Source organism: Azolla caroliniana, unplaced genomic scaffold, assembly GCF_043228905.1.
Source record: "Azolla caroliniana isolate FFs.n. ecotype wild unplaced genomic scaffold, voAzoCaro1.0.p SCAF_3, whole genome shotgun sequence".
Taxonomy (NCBI): domain Eukaryota; kingdom Viridiplantae; phylum Streptophyta; class Polypodiopsida; order Salviniales; family Salviniaceae; genus Azolla; species Azolla caroliniana.
In genome coordinates this window covers 19727648-19751849 of record NW_028230438.1, presented here as the reverse complement: position 1 = coordinate 19751849, position 24202 = coordinate 19727648, and positions in this window count along the sequence as shown.

Here is a 24202-nt window from a genome sequence, read left to right as displayed (position 1 = left end):
CAAGGTAGACATCGGGTCTTAAAAAGTTACATCAAAAATGGGAAACGAAATTTACTGGAAGTGGTAAAGAATCTCAATTTGCTTTGGAAAAATCAGACTGCCGAGATTTTAAAAGAAATTGAACGTCAAAAACTAATTGTCTGTTATAGACACAAAATTGGGTTGTTAAAACCACTACAAAAGAAGTTGTCTTTGTTTGCATTGCATGAAATACTTAAACAGTACAAGAAATCATTGAATAAAGAGGAAATGATAAAGGTTTGCACCCAAAGCGTCATTGGAACATTGGGATTTCCTTGCAAACACACAATAAGTGAGCTAGAAGATAAGGGAATGTGAGCTACGCCGACTAGAAGCTATGGTTGGGGTACCTTTTACATTGGAACCACAGACCACATCCACATTGAAACCCCTTGACCTACCGCTTCTTTTCGAGAGACTTTGATGGAAATTGAGACCACATCCACATGTAAACCAATTGTCTCATGGGCCAATTTTGGCCTTAGAAGACGTTAATATTTCTTTCTTTCTTTCTCTCTCTCTCTCTCTCTCACACACACACACATACACACTTATCTATCTATCTATCTATCTATTTGTCTATTTGTACCTCATGCTCTATGTTTTGAGACAACATTTGGCCCCACAACCACATGTCCAAATATAGACCCCATTATTGCTCTTTTCATGGGAGTCTGCAACATCTTATTGTTGCGACACTTCACTATCTTTGTCTCATCATGCGTTGCAACCTCTCATTGTCATAAGCTCACCCCTAAATTTTCTCATTCGATGAGAGAATATGTTGCTAATCAAACACTCATTCTCTCCAATCTTTATGTGTCACAAATGCAACTTACATATGTGTTGGTGATGTGTCAAAAAACATTGAGCTTGACATGATATCAACGTGCACTCCATTATATATGATGGTTTGTTGTCATTGTGACACATGATAGAAAGGAATGGATGAAGAAGGTCAAGTACTAACTGATGCATATATTGACTCTCAATGGCTCTTAGAGTTGAATGCATCTTCTAGAGCCATTACCAATGTTAGTTTGAGTCAAAATATTTCACCAAGAAAAAATCTTATTGAGAGATTACATAATGAGTTGTACAACAATCCTCAGACTCATTCGTCATCATTTATTAATCATATTCAAAGTGTTTTGGATGATCCAACAAAAGAAATTCAGGATATTCAACCTCTTCAGCGCAAAAAAGGAAGACCAGTGGGTGCCAAAAATATGGGAGCTTCAATTAGAAGGGACAAATCTCATTTTGAATATGTAGAGGGGCAAAAGTGCTCAAAGTGTGGAGAGCCTGGACACAATGCTAAAACATGCTCCAAATCTTAATAAACCGTTTTGAAACAGTTTTTACGTTCATTTGTAGTGCAAATAATCATATTTCTGAACTCAAAAAAAAAACTGTGAATTTACCAATTTCCTTAACTTAGTATGCATGCAAAATTATTCCAAAGCCCTCATAAGTTTTGTGCATGTCCCAAAATATTTTTTTTAAAACACTACATCCATATACAACAAAAACGTTGATTATTACATTCCACAATGAAAACTTCTTCAATACCGTCTTCCTTTACAAACTTCGTAACCGTTTGTTCTAATTGGTCAACACATATACCAAATAGAGTTGGAAAGAGTTGGTATCCTTGTTTAACACAAATAATGTTATTAAAAAATCTAAAATTTCATCACCCATATGCACAAAACATATAACCTTCTCATAGATTTGGGAAATTGCATTTGCCTCCAAAGATGATCATGAGGTACCATATTAGAAGCTTTCTGAAGTCCACAAACAAACAATTAAACCCTTACCTCTCAAGCGACTTTCTTCCATTAATACTCGAAGGGTAACAAGGTGACCAATGGTGTTATGATGTTTTTGAAAGTTAGTTTGTCCATTACCTCTTTTACTAGTGTTACAAGAGATCAAATAAAATATTAGTGGGGAAGTTGCAAGTATGCATTGGTCTGATTGCACTTGATCTATGGAACAAGGACATGTGATGAACCCTCTGTATAAACACATGGACATGCATAAATGTATATTACTTCCATGTCACTCACTCATTATACATCCCTACGTGCATTATCCATGTATGCAGTTGCAAACCAATGCTCCTTAGTATAGTTGTGATCATCTATTGCTTTTAGACTTGGATCAAGAGATGTAGAAATCAATAGTGGAGTATGACATCTGCCCATGATAGAGAGTGATAATTGTTGCTTTATAGAATGGGCAAAACATAATCATCTAGTTAGGTTACATGTAATGAATCTAAAGCTACAAAAAAAAATTCCATTGCAAATGACACAACATCGGTTTTGTTTCTAAGTGACATGGAGTATTGTTTATTGGTACCTAATGGATTACTTTAGTGGTAGTCAAACATGATGTTTTTACAATAAAGGTTGGAGGTTCAAAACTTGCTTGTACGTATTTTTATATAAATATATTATGGGGTAATATTTGATAGACAAGAATCCACGTTTTCACACCATGTCCCAAATGCAACACAACACCCAACCCCACCAAGCAAGCACCTCCTTGAATATGTGCCAATGGCGGACATCTTCTCTTTTCGATCACTCTCCCTCTCCTCTTCTTTAATGTCTAAGTCTTGATTGTCTTCTTTTTTATCCAAAAAACCCTTGTCATCTATATTTGACATGATACACATTACATGGAATTATTTAATTGAAAGATTATTATCGAGAGCTTTCTTAAAAGAAAATCTCAATCTTGTACTACCTCCTATAAAATTTAGTAATGACTAAAATATTATCGTTTATGTTTTTGTATGTATTAATGGCAGTATTTTAGACTATTAAGTTTTAATATCAAAGAAGGTTTAAGCAAACAATATTGCCCTTTGATCCTATAAAACACCAAATATTAGATTACTTTTTTTCGATAAATGGGAACAGTTGTATAAGTTAATTTTATTGGGCCCAAACTTGGATTGATTCTCAAAGTCAAATCAACTCCATGTATATGACAAAAACAAAAAGGTTCCAAATTTGAGGGTAGCCTTAAAATGGTGGAGAGACCTTTCATACTCTGGAATTGTTAACAAATTAATAGAAATACCACAAATTTTGCATCTCTTTCCTCATCATAATTGTCGAATAAAGTTTGGGATTACTATCCAATTTAAATATGGATAGAGGCATTTTGGGCATTATATTACTAATGTTACTTGATCATATTATATCGTAATTTCTGAAATATTGGTATTTATTATTGCCAAAATTGCAGCACTTGTTTTTTATGCTAGAAATATTGACAATGTCAATAATGGGAAGTCCATGTCAACACATTTCCAAAAAATGCTCAATATTTGTTCATAGAAAATATGACTTTACTAGTTTAATTTCAATTACAAAATAAAATTGTTTGTCAGATTACGAAAACGGAGCTCGTTGTGTAATAATGAACCCATCCCATTTGTAGATCCACAAAACTTGGGTTATGTTTGTCAGTCAAATAACTGTTGTCTAAATTGAAATTAGTATTGTTGTAATGGAATTTCAGATAACAAACTACTTGTACGACATTGGTTTTTAACGTGTGCAAAGGCTAGTTTGATAGTATTCAAAAAGACATTAAGAAAGGCAACACAATGATTTTAGTTTTGCATGTTTGTGAGAAGAAGTTATGTTATTCAGAATGAGAAGTTGAGAGTTGCTTTGAAGGAGTGAGTTTGAAATGAATAACTATTTGAGAATCGAGCTCATAAAAATGCAATATTGGTATGTTTATTAGCAACAAAAGTATAACGGTGAGGTAGCATTTCATACAATTTAAGTAGCGTGTCAACTAACAACTATAGCCACATGTTATGCTATTGGCATGATAAAACTCCTTTCTAGATTTGAGCAAATGTTGAGATCTCTACATAGTGACCATATAGCTAAATAAAACTAGGCATTATCTTGTTTTCCATTAATCATATTTGACCTCGGAAGATAATAATAATTTGTGTGCGCATGTTTAGTTCAATTCACTTGAGAGACTTGTTTCCTTCCATACTAGATCAGATTTAGTCTCCAATAATGTATGTATGACAATAATTTATCTATCAATCTAATATCTATATCGATACCGATATAATACTTTCTTCAATGCACATGTAGGGTAAACATACCAATAGAAAAACATCTTGTTGAAAGTTGTGATAGTGAGCATAAAGTTTTCTCTTCATAAAGAAAGTGAGTTTTTTGAAATACATCGATTGGAAAAAGAAAATTAGTTACTTTTTTGCACTTTTTAGGTGTCAAAAACATGGCTCCTAAGTTTTCATGTTGTGAAATAGTATACCGACAGGTGGGAGCGATTTGGTCCAGGCCTAAAGGGAGTTACGTCCCAATAAATGATCCAATTGGCTAGCTACACAGTGTCCACCCTATCGACTAATCAATGTCCACACCTTTTCACGCAAGTCACATCATACAAAGTTGGTTGGTCGATGAGGACACATGCAAACAAGGGATGGTCTTAGACAAGGAAAATGAAAGTGCAAGTGGAAGTGGTGTGTAGAGTGAGTGCATTCGATGTCAAGTGGGCATTAGACACCTGGTGTCAGTCGAGGTTGAATGGAGATGGACGAAACATGTTGTTTGTTACGTTAATGTGGAAACGGTCCGTAGAAACTAATATTGTACCAAGTTTGGTCCATGACACCAACGAGGAGGACAAAACAATGAATGCTAGGGGACACATGGGAACCCCCCTCTTAATCATTAAGAAACGTTATGGACTTTTAGGTGTACCTCGCTTAATTATAACATCACTTGCATTTCAATGGACTAAAATATTAACACCAATATGTTTAGAATCTCAAAGACATTAGTACTGATGTGCATTAGGTAGCACACTAAGTAATGCCCACTCTACTTGTAGGAGCGGTTTCATTAGAACCTATAAAAACAACCCCCATACCAATTATGACATGGGTGGTATTATGACGTAGGTTTTAATTACTAATGTCTATAGTCAAGATGATTTATAGTTATGAAGTGGTTTTTGTCGAGTGGTATTATGTAGGTTCTGGTGACTAACATCTGCAAGTGGGATGATTTTTAGTGTTATGGAATGGTTTTCTTTGAGTGGTATTAAAAACAGATCTCCCAAAAACACCAATCATTGCATTTGCAATGGGTGCTCTAACGATCCGTGTTTTATAATGTAACAGTTTAGTTTCCGCAAATCCAAAGGGGCTCTAACTAATGTTAAGGAATAGTGGACATGGATCTCGACATAATAACATAATACTACATTTTTCGCATAAAATGTTCGAAGAAGATGGATTATTGATTCATATTGATATCGAATTTGTAGATGAGCATGGTTGGTCAGCACAACAAACTCATGGAATAATTTGAAGGGAATGCAATTGTGTTCTCCAAAACAAGCAAATAAATGCATTATATAGATAGATAGATAGATAGATAGATAAATAGATATACATTTGTGTTATGTGTGTGGAGGGGGATTAAAGGAAGTGAGCCTCATGGGCAAAGGTGAAGAGTGTGCCATTGTTGAGCAACTGAGCAAAGGAGATCAGGAGGTAGCCGTTGGCGCCTCGAAAGGTTCCGGTGCCCCCCACGATGGCCACCTCGTTGGTTCCGGACGCCCCCACGACCCCCGTGATCACGAAAGTCCCGTTGTGGTCCCCTCCATCCGCGTACTCCAACACGGCCGTCTCGACACCCCGAGAGAGGCTCACCAAGTAGCTCGTCTCGATCGCGTAGCCGCGGCTGTAGCCCAATTGCTTGGATGTCGGGCTCAACCCCTCGGTGACATTGAGCGCGAAGAGGGACGCGGAGCCAAAGTCGGCCGAGAACGAGGCATTGACGGGGGGTAGGAATTTGTCGGTCGCACCAAGGGCCCCGTTCACCTCAATGTGGACGTAGTAGTTGAGTACGAAGGGTTTGTAGAGCGACTGGCGCGCATGGGACAATACTAGGGGATTGGTAAGGATGAGGATCAAGGCAAGTGTGCTCAAGCATAAGGACAAGGAGCAAGTACGATATGAAGTTCGGCGATTCACTATGATGGAAGGATGGTCCATGGTACTTAGATTGCAATCAAGTGATCTCTCTCTCTCTCTCTCCCCCTTACAAGATGTGATATTGGCAAATGATATATATAATGAATGAATGTAATGGTTTTTGTGCTAGTTCCTAATGGTCTCTACATAATCCTCTTTATATACAAGTGTCTCCCCACACTTTCCTCCTTGAGAATAGTAGTCATATGATCACATGAGATCCTTTACTCACTTTTGTTTCTATTTACCTTTGCTTTTTTTAAACTGAAAATTTATTTCGGTTTGTCCCTCTCAAAGACACATACACACAACACTTTTAAGATTGTAATTTGTAACCTTCTCTTGTTTGGATCATTCTTTAATATAGGCCATTTCTCCCTATTATAAAAAAAGAGAGTTAATATATCCTTCTTTTTCTTTCTAGTTTCTCTATCTCGTGTCTTGACTAGTTCTATGCAAATTATAACTCCACCTCAACCCTATACACCTTTTAAGGCTTCATTGCCCATCGAACACGTACTTGGTATACAAACTCAAACTGACAACTCCATGTGGTTCCTCCAAAAGAAAGATCTTGAGGGAGAAAAAAAGTCTTATCATTGGGACTAGATCACAAGTACCTAAAAAATAATTATGTTACAAACAATATGTGATGCTACCTACAATGATGAAAATGCTCCCAATCAATTGAAGGTCTAAAGCTATTAAGGTAATAGAATTATTTAGAGTTTGGTTTATCCCTCAATAGTGACAACATTAGCACAATATGAATAGCAAATTATCTTGTCTTGCATGCATCCACAAAATAAATTGAATTTGGACTCAATGTTTGGGTATTCTAAGAATTTAAAATATTCACAAAAGATATCTCTCTTAAGCAATAGGAAAGAAGTTGGGTAGGGAAACTTTTGAAGTTATTTTTAGTGGAACATACCATGACTTTCATACATCTCCAAAGTGAGTAATTTTTGGCGGTATAAAATCCTTTGGACACAATATTTTATATGAAAGGTTATAGTTTATATCATGGGGGTTTGATAACATTCAATTAAACCTTTATTATTAATAAAACAGCTATATATTGAGAATTACTTATTTTACTCTAGATATACTACATGTTGATGTTCTTTTGCTTAGATCCCATTAGTTTATTTGACCTCTAAAGATGATTGTAATTAAGGGACAAACACATTCCACTTGTATGTGTATGTGAAGTTCAATTGTCTACTTGAGCTTAGCCCTTCCATTGATCATCGTTGGACTCTCGTGGACATTAGCAACATTTTTTTTCTCTAGACCATAGGGTAAAGTTACGAATAGTAAAACACTTTTGGAAGTTTGTGACTACCTAAGTCATTTGGTTTTATCTAAAAGATGAATTGGGCAAGTGGGCATGAAGTTTGCTCTACAAAGAGAAAACGAGAGAGATAGATTCAAAATTTTCGACATTTTACATAATAAAAATATGGGTTCTAAAACTTAGAAACGTATGGGAGTCATGAAACAATACGTTGATAGATAAGGAGATTTGAACCACACCAAGACTAAACTTAAGATCAATACATACCCCATTTTACATTACTACACTAGGTCCTTGCTATGTACATATAATAATCCATAGTACAATGCATACATTTTCATGTTGTCATTTCATACAAAACTAAAAACAAATCCTCATTGATTGAGAACCTCACAATAGCTATTAAGACCTTGGCCTAGGTCTTAGGGAATAGTTTAAGGTAACGAGGATGGATATGAGAGAAATACTTTAAATAGGAATAAAAGTATAGATAAATATACTTAGACTATTAATTGTAACAACAACAAACATTTGTGGATTTAAGGTAACACACGGCAGCACATGCATTAACTTTATGCCATGTATTTTGGACTTATGTGCCTCTAATGCACATGGGGAGGCCTTTGACATTGGCATATTCTAGAAATGTTTTGAGTTCACTATATTCACGGTGAAATGAATAGAAAGTTGTTCAATATACAAGTTCATGAGAAACTATATATGTTATGTTCATACAACCTGCATCTCCCAACTCTAAGAAGCTTCCAAAAGTTCCATTAGATGTAGAGTATGGGATGTAGTTCCAAATATATTGAATCTTCAAATTCAGTAGCAATATGTATGAACCTCTCTTTATTGTGTTCAATGCACTTGTAAAAAACCCATACATTGGCTTTTCTCACCCTTTAGGGTGTTGATAAAATATTAAGGTATATATCCTTTGTATTGTTTTCCCTTGATCGAAGAGGGGGTCCTATATAAATAAAAACAAAATAACAAACGACTTTGAGTGTATCCTTTGTCTCAAAAAGGGAAGTTATTGGGAAAACAATGTAAGTAAAATATTGTCATATGAAAAGGCGTGAACTACTTTATGTCCAATAAACTTTCTCATCTGATCATTACATCTTTTGCTGACATTTTATTGTTGGAAGGGTACTTCATGTCCAAGCTAACATTGATGAGACTACAAAGGAATATGACATTTAAACCCCTTTTCAACAAGGCATCAACAATCATAGAATACCAAGTCTTTAGCTATTAGCCTATTCTTATGGATTTGTGATTCTACCATTACAAACTACTCTATGATTATGATAAGACCTGATAATAAAAGCTATATTATTATATGATTGGAGACTAAATTTGACATAACAGAAAAAGATTGAAGAAAAGCTATATTATTATATGATTAGAGACTATATTTGCTATGTGTGAAAAAGACAGACTCAAATGGAAACATTATGGAACTAATAATATTATCTCTATACTAATGTGATTATATATCTATTGGCATGAAAGTTTTTAAGCTACATGACTCCATATAAGAGTAATCCAAGAAGACAAGAAACATGCGTGTAGTGTGCCCAATGTAATCTCATTATTAGCTTTGCTAATTGTTGCACTACCATCACCTTGATATTGGTTAGGCATTGCTTACATCTTTTTTTTCGTTACTTTACCCCATTATAAATCATCCATTGGCTTTATTGAAAACTTTAATCATGTATTGTGTAATATCTTATTGATGATATAATGAATCAAATTACTAATTACAAAGGTTACTTCACCACATTGACTACCCTCAAATGAAGGACACGAGACAAACATATAATACCATCAATGTCACATACCACTGGATATTACTTTATGCTATACCTTGGATGTTAAGAGCAATTGTTAAGTATCCATTGTGCATAGCACGACCTATGAAGATATTGGCATCGGCATGGGTATTACACTGAGGGCAAGCCTAAGAGAAACCAGAGGTAGAACAAATTTTGCTCCTAAAGCTTTAGGTTAAATGGCTAACCCAATGTGAAAAGGGGCAAATCCTATATAAAAAAGCTACAAAAGTTGCTTTTTATGACTTACCTACCCCCACCCCTTCTTCATTGTAATTTAAGCTAGAGTGCCCACTCTCCCCCTTTCTCCTTTATATTAATGAGTAATTACTGTCAAGTGCTTTCAAGTCAAACACCAATCACTCTCTCTAATTTATGTATTGTGATAACTTAATGGTTGAGGTGTGGTTAATGTATTATTATAAATATTTGCTTATGCATCTCAATATAGTTTATGATCACACTACAAATAGTTTCTAGTACTTCCAGTTGACGTTATCTTTGTGAGAGAGGCAGATAGTGGCTAGTGGCTCAAGCATGATTGACAACTACTCTCACTCGATTCACCACCATAAGGTATATGACAATCCAACCGTTTGGCCAATGATAGAGGGCAGAGAACCCCTTGCAAAATATATGGACATGCCCTTGATAAGGACAACTTGAGGCAACATGGCTTTGCCTCACCAATAGAGTCTCAACAACATCTCAAAACATTGTAAGGAAGGGGTTTCTAGTTCCCTTTATAACCCAACATGTTGGGTTCTTAGACTAACTACTTATATGTATTTGTCCCAAGTTCTAGGATAACTAGTTTCTCACTTATCTTACCTTTAAAGTATTAAGTTAAGAATTGGTCCTTAAGGTTATATCTATAACAACCAACCAATCACATTGTACTAACAATAATTGTTGTTTGCATTACCTTTTAAAAGGTAATGGTTTTGTTTCACTTCACCCCTTTACATTCATTGCCTTTTAAAGGGCAATGGTTTTACTTGATCTCATTCTTCATATTGTAGAAAAAATTTCAATTTCCATGTTTCTAGTACAACTATTATTGCCAAAGATTTTCTTTTGTAAATGCCATCAAACTTCAATTACACAAGGTTTCATTGTAGTCATTACTTTTATGAGTGTTGTACATCAAGGTATAGCATTTGTGTTGTTCTTTTGTGGAAAATGTGTTAAGTCCAATTCAAATTTCAATGATCTAATCATGGGTCAATTTCTCTTCACATTTAATGTTCAAGAATTGCCTTTACAAGAGCAAATTGTTAGCATTCTAGATCTCAAACAAGAATTAACTCATTTCTAAACACTTGAAGTTACAACCCTAATGTTGCTTTATCACTGCTACAAGATGTGGATTTAATTTTAGTAAGCTAGCATAGAAGAGCTTTTAAAGTCTTGTACAATTTATTTAAGGTGTTGCTTTACATTATTATTTAGCACAAAATGCCTTGCTAAAATTTTGACAATAATCCATGCCTCTCGGATATCTAAAGCACATTACAATGTTTGCCTCCCCCACGAATGCATATGAATGCGCATCGAATACATGCAAAGGTATTTGTTTTCTTTTCTTTTCTTCGAAAAAAAAACTGTTTTTCTTAATGCTAGTAGCGATTGAACAATAGCGAACAGCCAACCGAGAAGCTTCACCTTGCATCGCATTCGTGGGGTCTGCCCCACGAATGCATTCGCATGCACATACGAATACATGCAAAGGTATTTGTTTCCTTCTTTTTTATGAAAAAAAAGAAAATGTTTCTTTTAATGGTAGCAGTGATTGAACAACAATGAATAACCAAACAAAGAAGCTTCACCTTGCATCCTATGTGTGATGCTTACACCCTCACCTCCCCTTGCATCCTATTCTTGGCCTACAAATTAGGGTTTCGGCTGAGAACCCTAATTTCAGTTGAAACCCTAATTTCGACCATATTTCCTCGTCTCAACTTGCATCCATGCCTCCCCATACATCCTCTGCACGACTCCTGCAAACTCAAGGTTTTGCTAAAACCGTAATTTCAACGGAAGCCCTAATTAATTAATTATTAGTGAATTAATTAATGTTTTAGTAAATTAATTCTCTTTTTAGTGAATTAAATTATTTTTATTATGTAATTTAAAACGAATGGTTTTATAATATTCTTGGGGCCATTTTTTATTCTCGAATATTTTTCTTTTTTTTTCCAAAAAAGAATATACTCCATTAGTTAAAATATACACAACTCTGATCCCTTTCTCGAGTAGCCCTTGCCTAAACTATCCTATCATTCATGAGTGATCTCACTTATTTATCTTACACTTTCGCATGTGTCTCTAGCCCACCTTTCATACACACCACTTGCATTCAATATCTCATATATGACATCTTGTTCCATGCCTCCAATATTACGTAGTGAAATATTGAAATATGCTCAATCAAAATTGTTGGGCCATGAATGTAAACTCCATTTGGTGAAACGTGGAAAGTTTTTTTTTCCCATGAAAGATACACCTTGGTATTATCAGTTCACAAGGAACGGGTACAAAACTTAGAGAAACATGGAAAGTTGGCCTTATAAAACATAGAATAATGAGGTGATGTTGTCAAACATATAAGAGACATTACCTTTGTAAAATTCCTTACTCTCTCATTTACCGATGACGGTGGGTTCCTTACATTCAAATAAGAGTTTGACATACAAATATCCTTAGGCAAAATATTGCTCAACCATTGAACAAATCAATAAATCTATGACAATCCAACTCCATCCCTCAAAGCATTATATAAATAATAACATTGGCCTTTTTTGTGATGTTGGCTTCAAACAAACTTCACAGTAATAATAATTGCTAAAACATCTAATATTTAGTATACCTTTCATGCTTCTGAAACTCTTAAAAACTTGGGATCTAGTAAAACACAACGATCTTAAGAGTATTATGCATTCGAATTTTAGCGAAACATCACGATTTTAAGAGTATTTTTAGATGAAATCCAACATAACCCTCTATCTATGCCTATTCAAAATACAATGATATAACAATCACACAAAAACATTTTTGGAAACTATGCTTTGTTGAAACATTTGTTAACATGCACATTTAAGTGGGGAAATGTATGTGGGTTATCATGGCAGGCCCCAATTGACAAATACGAACATTAGGAGGAGGGGATGACGTTGGTGATAAAAGCACAAGAGGTCTCGTTTTCGACCATAGACAATGTTCACTCAACTCCCATTAATGCCAAAGATCAAGTCGTGCTAGAATTGGTCAACCCAATCACACTAAGGACTCTCTAGAAACAACATTGTAAGCGAGTCTTCTCCAATCACCCCATGCACCATGCGAGATTATTGCAGGAGATATTGAATGAAGTTGTAGCCACACTAAAGAGCCAATACGATGGCATCATGGTCGGATCCAATGGAGCTAAAAGACAACAGTTAGCCTTCATCTAACAATGGGCGTTCTCTCCCTTTCTTGAGTTGGTAAGCCTCCACATAAGCTGCAACTATCGAGTCCCTTTTGGGATTTGTATATATGTTTTCTAAATGTACGAAAACCTATTCACGTATGTTGGTAATTAAATTTGTGTAAATGTAATAAGATACTTGCAATCATAGTACGTAAAATACACATTTATTTGCCATAACATTCGTTTTCATACATTAGCAAATGAATGTGTATGTTATAAAAACATTCATGTGTTTTTTTTAGATATTTTTCCTTTTGCTCACATGTGCGCAACTTCTCCCGCTATCAGTTTCTGCACATCAACGCAACGCTACGCTCCTCTCCTCTCCCATACAACCATCAATGATTTGTTGCTTAGTGCACATTGCACATTGCACATCTTCTCCCGTCATTAATTTCTGCATACCAACGAGACACCTATTTGCTATCCTCTCCCATCAAGGTATGTTTAGGGTTAATAATAGGGTTTAAAAGTTTTAAATTTTAGGTCATAGTATTATGTATGTAGTACAAAAATTTATGTAATTTTTTTGTAATTACTGTAATTTCTATAAATAACGAATCCCAAAGTATGGTATTTATCATTCTTCAAGGTTGTTTACCATACTCGAATGATTAAACCATTCTCGAATGTGAATGCGTGTATGGTACGTATGGTTCATACTCTGCTTGCAATAACAAATACTTTTGACTTTCTTCCCGAGTAGCACTTTTGTTATTATGTACATGATTTCTATGACATATTTTCTGATTTTCTAGTTGCTACTCTAATGATACTCTATGAAACATTCACAATTCCAGAAAAGGTAGACTACGGAGGTAGCTCAAATTTTTGAAAGTTATATTTTGTCGTCATTGTTGACTACATCATTATTGAAGATATGAAAGGTAGACTACGGAGGTAATAAAAAATATGACGACGTCATTATTGAAGACTATGATTTTCATTCATTGTTGAAGAGTATAATTTCGAGGTATAAAACGATATGAAGACGTCATTGCTGAAAACTACAAATTTGAGGTTATTATAATATATGAAAATCCGTCATTTTGAAAGTTATATTTGTTACATCTACTTCAAAAATTTATGAACTTCTAGGGCCAAATCTAGTTAATGTCTTCATTGCTTATAAAATATATAAAGAAGTCGAATTGGAGGAAATCAATAATAAGAGTAATAAGAATAGATTCATTGTTCTAGTTGCAACTTAGAAGGTCATAAACTTAGGGAGAGGAGAGTCTTCCGTTTTGCTTTATTTAATAGCATGGGATCATTACTTCTTTCAATCATTTATAAATATAATTTAATCAATAACTCACATACCTAGACATTTGTTTTCTCTTGTGATTAAATTTGTAAATTTTTAGACTACCAACATGAGGACTAGACTCCACCATGGAATGTAGGGGTTGAATGTATGATCTTGTGATCCACCAAACAACCTTAACAACTTAGCACGCTCTCTCTAACTTTGTCTTTGTAAACTAGAGAGTAGCACAATGTTGTATCCCAATAACATAAAACAATATTATTATCACATCTTCATTGGAATACGGTATCAATGGGGTATAGTTTGTCTATCATTGCCAATAGGTGAGCTCAATTCATTATAGCGGCATTGTAGATGGAGGAAAGTGGCGGGATTTATAAACTAGAAAGTAGCACAATGTTGTATCCCAATAACATAATATGATATTATTATCACATCTTACATTGAATGTGGTATCATTTGTCTATGATTGCCAGTAGGTGAGATCAATTCATTATAGTGCCATTGTAGATGGATGACACTGTTGGGAATTAGTTTGTTTCTTGTCGTATTTGATTTTCTAGTCATTCTCAAGGTTGCAAGACAACCACCTTGTTTTAAATCCAAAAATCATTGACTGTAATATACAAATGGGCTACACTATTGCTCTTACAGCTTTTGTGTCTATACTTAGACATATTTATTTTGATGGCCCTCTCACTTGTATACGACATCATTGCCATTGTCCATCACCACTTGAAATACTAGTAACAAGCGTCTCCCAAGTAGGTAGACATTTAAAAAAGAGAGAGAGCAACTAGTGTATATATATTTGTATTATGCTTCAAATTTTAGAGGTTATCTTTATTACCTTTTTCAAAAGAAGGGTGCTTCTAATATAGGAGCATGAAATCAATGGGCACAATTTAATAGTTAAACAGAAAATAAAGTGCATTTGTAGTTGAAAACAGTCATAATATATATAAGAGAAAGTGTAACGGACAATGTACAATCTTGGTTGTAGTGCTTTTTATACGCAATAAATTTGATAATCCATTTGTAAACTAGTATTATATGAGATGCTTCTTTAAAGCATTTCTCTTGGTTAAAGGAGTCCCGTTCCCATGTGGTGAATGAATATTGTTGCACTTAATATGCTAGATGTCAATTTTTTTTCCATCAAACCATGTCTCATCATAATAGCATCTGCAACCTCCTCCTATTCATATACCCTTGGTTTATCATGTACCACCGCCCATAATACTACACCCCATGTGTACACTGCTCTAGGATATATTGGACTTAATAATTTTATGATTTGTTTCCATATGTCCAGAGCAAAACCACAACGCCACAAACAATGTTTAGCAGTCTCTATTACATTTGTACAGAAAGGGCACATCTTGTCTACATTCCTTTGCGCCACCCATTAACTGGTATAGCATTATGAACCAACAACCATCGAAAACAAACAATTTTCCTACTCATCTTTATGCCCCATAACCATTTCCAAAATTGTTTACAAATACAAACTGATAAACCTCAAATATGGCAATTGGTAAGTAGGTAGTATTACAATTTGGTATATTTGGAAGGCTCAATGTTTGAAGGTATTTCAAAATGTGACAGAAAGACCTGCCCAAATAATTTTGGGAATTTGGATAAAGATTGTGCATAATCTCAGAGGGATTTTGGATAGTATAAAAGGTATTACACATCAAGCGGAGCTTAGGCGTGTGGAGTTTCATGCGATTTGGGACATAGGTATATTTTATAGACGGTGTTTTGATAAGGTGGAGTGGTTCTACTCTACACCAAAGTGTTTATTTAAGCCGATGGTTAGAATTTAGAAAAACATAAGGGATCGGTGGTATATCTTGTATGTTTAGCCTTATGGAGTTTTCTAATACTAATGTAGTATCTTTTTTTGGGAAAAAATATGCTAGATGTCTTAGCCATTTTAGTTCAAATGTTAACAACCTATTGTAATCTAGGGAATCATAGAATCTATTGCAAGGTTCGTCCTTTAGTATACCACGGAGTTGTATGTAAATCAAGATTGAATACACCAAATTTGATATTATATGAAACCCTCAATTGTAATCTTGCTTCAACTTAATAATAGTGTAGTCTATTGAGCATCACGTGTCTATGAACTCTTTGCTTTTCTCACAATAATTACCATTCGAGTAGACTTGTAGAGGTTCTACACTTTCTTTTATGTAAGCAATAGAATCTATCCAGCAATTGTTGAGCACAAATGTGAACTTCCCGTAGCAATGACAAATCAATGTGAATGAAAAACGCATCATTGTAAAAATAAACATGAAACTTTAATTACATAGGATCAAACCTTGTGAATTTGTGATGCTTAATAAAAGAAAATTGGAGAGGCCAAATCTTCATAATCTACAATCACAATCCACTCTCTAATTTCAAACAAACTTCATCAATTGTGTGCCATTATTAACTCTAGTGTACCATTTAGTGGAGTGACTAGGATTTCAAGGGGCGTCTTTATTTCTTAGGTCAATTGCAATGGAGTCATTACGCATAATAACATCTAACCAAAAAGATTAGATTGTGTAGTTAAGTACTTGAGTTTTATATAGGAGGTAGGGTTAGTGAGGAATAAATGCAATTTTATTTTTTTCCAGAAAATATATGCAATCTTTATGTGTGCCTTCATTGAGAATCCACCCATCTCCAAATATGTAATGAATCAAGTCATGTTCTTGTAAGTCTTTACACATATATACATGGTATTTGGAATAAGCCAAATTGGGTTTCTAAAGGAGGAACATAAGTTTTCCTAATCTTTTAAGTTCCTTATCTATTTTAGGTACCCACGACTTGTGGTCCTAAGGAGCGTGCATGCTCTCTTGCCTATGAAACGAACTTCACCTAGAGATGAATGATAATGTTAAATCATCCAATGATTCCTCCAAGCTTGAAAGACAATGGAAAAATATCCATAAAACATGGAAAATACTATTTGAAAAACATTTAACTGTAGTTTATCTACATTTAGGCATTAAGCAAGTTCGAGACTTACAATTGCATGGAAAGTTTGGTCTAACTTGAGTATGTGGGAGGCACCATAACCATTTGCCTTCATTTGGTTGAATCTGGATATCATTCTTTTCCAATGTGTCTCCAAGACCTCCCTTTCTTGAACTCAGTTGAAAGATGCATATAAACCCAATTATCAACCTTAAATGATTTGGGCTCTCATGATCCGCTGTCACCTAACTCTCTTATGTATTATAAATTCATCAATGGTATTATGTGGTCTTTAGATTCTAATTTGTGGAATAACGGTTGCACTAGACTAAGACAAAAACCTTCTACTAATGAGAAACAAAAAGCACCACCTACATTTTTATGCTCTTTATTTTTTATTTTTCTTAGTAATCATATAATCAACAAAATATTAACTTTTAAAAATAGATTATGTGCATTATACATAGTTATACATGATGTTAAAAATGATTAAAAACAAAGACTCGGGCAAATAAATAAATAAATACATAGTAAGATAGATTAAAGAAAAAAAAGATGCGTGCGAGAATATATCCTTGCTTGGGGGGGGTGGGGGGGGGGGGGGGGGCGCTCTCTTCCTAATGGTCGAATTTTTGTTGACACTTATCTTAATGGGCCCATTTTTTAATTCATATTTGCCATGGCTCAATATTAACCTCTCCATGGAAGCTAAAAAATATCCAATCTAATATAATATAATCAAAACTCAACTACTTTCAATGTGAACATCCTTTAAAAAAAAAAAAACAATTACAATATTTATAGAACCATCCTTCAAGTTTTTCTCTGCCTTTCTCTCATTGAAATCGTCGAGCATTAAATCTTTATCCAATTGGTTATATATCCTTCTATGGTCCAATTATATACACTCCACCGTCACGAATTTTCGCGTGTTTTTGTGTCGACAATCGTCATTGGCATTGTGGACACAAGAGGGGGGGGGGGGGGGGGGGGCGTTTGTTTCGGATGGACTAGTCAAAATGTCAACGATGCAATTATTTATAGCATATATGGATATATATTTGTAATTAAGTTAAATTTGGTTGGAACTTTATTTTTATTTTTTTGGCCCCGGTAGGTATAGCGTATGAATTGTATTGTATGTACACAGTTGGAGCTTTTGAACATTTCAAAGGTCGTCTCTATTTTGGCTTTTGTTTTTAGTGGAACTTTCAAAATTAAAAAGTCGTCTCTCTCTCTCTCTCTTAGGTATATATATATATATATATATATATACATACATATGAACCCCAACAACATACACACAAATCAATCTCAAAGACACACACACACACATCCATCTTGTAGATCCAAGTTTGAGAGATTGTGACATACTCATCATAATCAGTTGGCTCGACTCGACGGGGCGTACCACAACCAAGTAGATCCTCGATCCGGACCACCATCACCACTTATTCATTACATAAGCGAACCCTATCGGGACCATCGACATCCATCCATCCATACATACATTACATACATTCGACATGGACTCGTCCACGACATCGGCATCTCCTTCCGGCATCGCCAATGCGCGCCGTACCGTCATCGTCTCTTACAACTGCCTCGTGCTCGCATTGCTCCTTTGCGCCGCTCGCGGTCCCGGGCTCGCCGAGGCGCGCCGATCTCCGTACAAGCCGTTCGTGCTCAAGTACTTCGTGCACATCGAGGTGAATGGCGCGTTGGGCGCCACGGACGCGTTCCTGCCCGTGCTCAACTCCTCCTTCTCCGCGGACTTCGGCTCGGGCTCCCTCTTCGCACTCAATGTCACCGAGGCCGTGAGCCCGACCTCGAGGCAGCTCGGGTATAGCCGCGGCTACGCCATCGAGACGAGCTACCTCACGGGCGTGTCCCGCGGTATCGAGACCGTGGTGCTAGAATATTCCGATGGCGGAAAGCACAATGGGACATTCGTGATCACGGGAGCCGTCGGGACGTCCGGTACCAACGAGGTGGCCATTGTGGGCGGCACTGGCACTTTCCGTGGCGCCAACGGCTACACCCTCATCTCCTTCGCCGGAATGCTCAAGAATGGAACACTCTTCACCTTTGCCCATGAGGCTCACTTCCTATGATCCCCATAACTGTTTTACTATCTCCATCATTGTCATTTGTGCCATGTTTTTCCATCAATAATCAATAGTCAATAGTCAATAGTCAACAATCATTTATTCATTATCAAATTCGTCAATAATCAATTATCAATTTATTTCAATGATCCAATCATCATATATCATTTATGATTTATCAATTTAGACAATAATCAATTATCGATTTATTTCAGTGATCCAGTTATCATTCATCATTCATCAATTATCAATTTAGTCAATAATCAATTATCCTTGATCAATAATCAATTATTAATTATCACTTATCAAGAATCAAGAATCAAGATATTTTTAAACAAAAGTCGGAATCAATAATCGGACAGTCAAGACGCAAGAGTAATTAATCCAAAATCAATAGTCAATCATCGATAATTCAAGAGTCAAGAGTCAAGAGTCAATGGTCAGTAATCGATAATAGATAAATCAGTAATCCATGATTGATGACTTTAACACGAATGGTTATATCAGAGATATCCCATTTGAAACCATATACTTGTGGTTAATACATCATATTGGTTGCAATCCCAACATGACAGTCCAATTTATATGTCGACCAAAGCCTCCTGGATGGTGAATACATAGCTCCATATGTAAAATGAATGCATTAAACTTTAGGGTTAGAATTAGGTCGTTCTCTTATCCGGGTTTTTGATATGTGGTTTAACTCTAGAGGTAAAATAATTTCCAATCTAGATTTGAGAATTGTGATCATGAAGGTTCCTGATCTGTAAATTGCATTCTTCTAACACTCTGTTCTCAATTTCAATAATTCTCCCAAGCAACCTTTAAGTAATGTCAATATATTAGGCCATAATTCTTCTAGAGCTACCATTTCACAGGATGAAGTTGTGATGTCTTAAGCTCTAGTGCCAAGATGGGAAGGAGGTGATGGTTAAGTGCATCATCCTTATTGCTTACAAGTTCCTATCTAAACTAACCTCTATATACAATAGGATGAGGTTTGCACCACAACGTTGCAACCGGACCCATAGTGTTACGGGCTAACCGCCTGAACTCGTGTGGCACCGTTGAGCACACTACAGACCTAGGTGTGACGTCTGCAGTCAGTATACCACCCACTTGCGAGTGACCGCCAACCACTTGCCGGGTGTTGAGAGTCGAACTTAACTTCCCATAGAAATAGGTTTCCCACTAGCTCATGGACATACCATGCTAGTTTTGTAAATAGTAGAAAGGGCCCTTGCCCTAGTTTAGTTGGTATTTAAACCAACCCTTTGTAACCTTGTTACTGTTGGAAGTAATATACAGTTTTCTTGTTAGGAGCTCTCTCTCTCTCTCTCTGTTTTGTTGTACACAGACACACACTCTCAATCATCTTCCGCTGCATTACACCACCAACTCCATTTCTTTACATGGTATCAGAGCGTGTGGTTACTTAATCGAATCTATTCGACTGTATTGTGGTACATGTCGACGATCAATAGAACCGGCTTATTAACAAAGAAGAAATCACTATGAATACTCAGATGGGAAACGCTCTTCCTACGGAGAAGCTCGATAGGACAAATTTCGCATCTTGGGAGTACAAGATGCATCAGTACCTTGTCGGACAAGGATATTGGAACTATATTGAAGGAGCTCACAAAATGCAACCCAACTCGACACACGCCGACTACCCAGCGTGGGAGCAGGCTGCAAGCCGTGTGTTGTATTGCCTTGCATCATGCGTACATGATCAGATGCTTGGCTATATTCGAGAGGCGAAAACGCCGAAAGAAGCATGGGGCAATCTCAAGAAGATCTTCGCGGCCAATACGGCTGCCTGCAAACTCCAGCTTCGTTAGGAGTTAAATGGCATTCAACAAAGGGACATGTCAATCGGCAGCTACGCCTTGAAGATCAAGGAGCTGTGTGATGCCCTCGGGTCGATCAATGTTGACATTGACGACGAAGAAATGGTGCAAATATGCCTCAGAGGCTTCACACCTCGATTTAGCGCAATAAGGTTCGCCGTCCTTGCAAGAGAGAATCCTTCCACCTTTTTCAATCTCCAGTCAATATTGCTGGTTGAGGAAAATCACGCCCGACAAAGGAGCAACACACTAGAGGGTCAGATGCTCTACTCCTAGTCGGATGATAGAAGAAATTTCGGCCGTGGAGATAGAGGTCGATTCGGACAAGGCCATCATGGTTGGCGGATCCAAGAGTGTAACTCCCACCAATGGCAAGCGGACAGGAACAACTCTAGAGATTTCAGCAGAAGGGGGAGTCATCACGCCGGACCAAGCAATCACAATAACCCAATAGAATGCGTATACTGTGGAAAACTTGGACACTACGAAGAGGAGTGCCAAAAGAAGAAGCGAGACTCCGCTTCGACTGGTCGAATGTTCACGAATTACGCATCGAATTCCGACTACGACATATCATAGCGGAATGTTCACGAATTCCGCATCGAATTCCGACTACGACGATCGAAGCAGAATGTTCATGATGAGGCACAAAGCACACTCAATGGTGACTCAAGGTGAAACAAGCACCACCCCCTTAGGGAATGTATGGTTTGTTGGCTCGGGAGCATCCAACCACATGACGTCTCATGAAGATTGGTTTCGGGAATTACGAAAACCCGAACGTCCCGGATATGTCGAGACAGGCGATGACACGACCCATCCAATACAGCATATCGGGAACGTCCCATTCGGAAATGATGGCAAACAAACCTACCTCAAGAACGTACTGCATGTTCCTACAATCAAGAAAAACTTGGTCTCGGTTGGCCAGATTGTCGAACAAGGAATGCAAGTATGATTCAACAATGATGGGTGCTTTATCGAAAGAGGCGATCGAGTCATAGCTCACGGATGTCCTGACGGCCGTATGTTTGTCCTCGAATCGAAGGAGGTAAAATTGGCCATGTTTGCAAAGGGCCTCAGAGTCGAAACCGACCTAAACTTGTGGCACAAGAGAATTGGTCACATCAATCTCCAAAAACTTCAGAACATGCAATCGAGAGGAGTCATACTCAGACTCTCGAACTTTATCCCACAGGAGATTATGGGCGTATGCGAAGCGTGCCAGTTCGGGAAGCAACGCCGACATCCATTCCCGAAAAAATGGAATGTGAACAAAGGGATCCTGGATGTCGTACATTTAGATGTATGGGGACCGGCCGAAACAAGCACAATCGGCGGATGTCGATATTACGTTACATTCATCGATGACTTCTCCAGGAATACCTGGATCTACCCGATGAAACAAAAGAGCGAAGTGTTCAGATACTTCTAGAGATTCAAAGCCGAAGTCGAAAAAACTACGGGTCGACACGTACGCTGCCTTCGATCAGATGGAGGCAAAGAATATTTTTCGGATGAGTTTACGGCGTATCTCCGAAAGGAAGGAATCCGACGAGAATTCTCATGCCATCACACACCTCAACAGAACAGCGTAGCTGAGCGTAAAAACCGGCACATAGTAGAAGTCGCTCGGACTATGATGCATGAGAAGAATTTGCCAAAATCGTAGTGGGCAGAAGCGGCGAACATGGCCGTATACCTCATGAATAGGTGCACAACATCGGGAGTACACGACGTAACTCCTCATGATAAGTTCTTTGGAAAGAAGCCAGACTTATCACATGTCCGCATTTTCGGCGCAATCGCTTACGTATATATTCCCGACGATACGCGACAAAAGCTCGACTTGAAGTCAGAGAAATGTATCCTCATGGGGTACTCGCTCGAACAGAAGGGGTGCAAATGCTACAATCCATCTACCCGAAAAGTTAGAACCAGTCGAGATGTCATTTTCGACGAGTCCGCATACTGGTACGCACCATAGACAACTTCGACTTCGACTCCGATATACGCCGAAATAGAGGCAGAAGCCGAAGATCAAGTTACGCGCATGTTCAACGAAAGCTCAATTATGACACGACTGAGTGGGCCGTCAGAGTAGCCGAGCGATCAAAGGACATCTCGGCCGAGTCCAAAGCTGGACAAATGGAATGCGTAAATGAGGGAATACGAAGACTAATTCGAATTCAAATCAACTCAATCCCTATAGTGAGTTCGAAGGCCTTGACATCCGGACAGACGGCGTGAAGAAAACTTTAGAATCAGCGAATGAAAAGCTACGTCGGTCCACCCGAGAGAAGAACCCTGTAAACCGTTATGGCTACAATGAGTACATGGCGTATCATTACGCCTTTATGATGAAGGTAGAGACAACATGGGATCTGGAAACGTTTTCCGAAGCTGTTGTCGTGAAGAATTTCGGCTAGAGGCGGAAAACGGGAAATATTGGCTACATCGGCGGGGTGCACCATGTGCACCCACCCTCGTGTAATTGTGTGAATAATAGGAGTTAAGTCGGGACAAAGAATCCCATGTAAATCGGGATTTTTCCCACATTGTAACGCATCCCTCTCCTTGTTCTATAAAAGGAAGGGATGTTCCCTTGTAGAAGGGTTGCCCATTTTTGAGTCCTAAGGGTATACCGTTTTGTGGTTCTTTCTAGGGTTAGCGACATCCTTTCTCTTCTTCGTTTCTTTCTGCTCCTTCTCGAGGAGTCGAGCAGTACCTATGGCGGGAAAGCTATTAGGTTAACTTTACTTCTCTTTTGGGTACCCGGCTCGCGGCCGGGGTTGTATCTGTCCCTGTTGCAGGTTGCTCCAGTTCGGCGTCCTGTGCAAGACCCCGCTTGGCGCGACGAGCCCGAGAGCTCCCCGACGGCGGCTTGGCAGCAGACTGCCATTGCGACCTAGCCTACCTCACTCCGGCTCAGAGTTGGAGTTGTATCTCACTCTTGTAATCATAAATATATACAGGGTTGTGCATACTTGTGTCTCTGTTGGTGCGCGTGTGTGTGTCTTAGTGTTTCTTTCTTGCTTATGATATGTGTGCGAGAGTCAATATTGCATGCCTACTCTCTCTCTCTCCCTTCGGTTGCTTCTGGTGTGCTTCTGGGATGCTCTGGAAATGGTGAAGCACGATTTCCTACGCTCCGTCACTCCCTAGTCCAAGACCCCCGTGGTCCCGCCTTTCTCCACGCACGCGCGAAACTTCGCGACATCTTTGGTGAACCTGACGTGAAAGGCGGCAAGGGAGGATGGAGTCGGAAGACGATGACCTCGCGGTGATGGT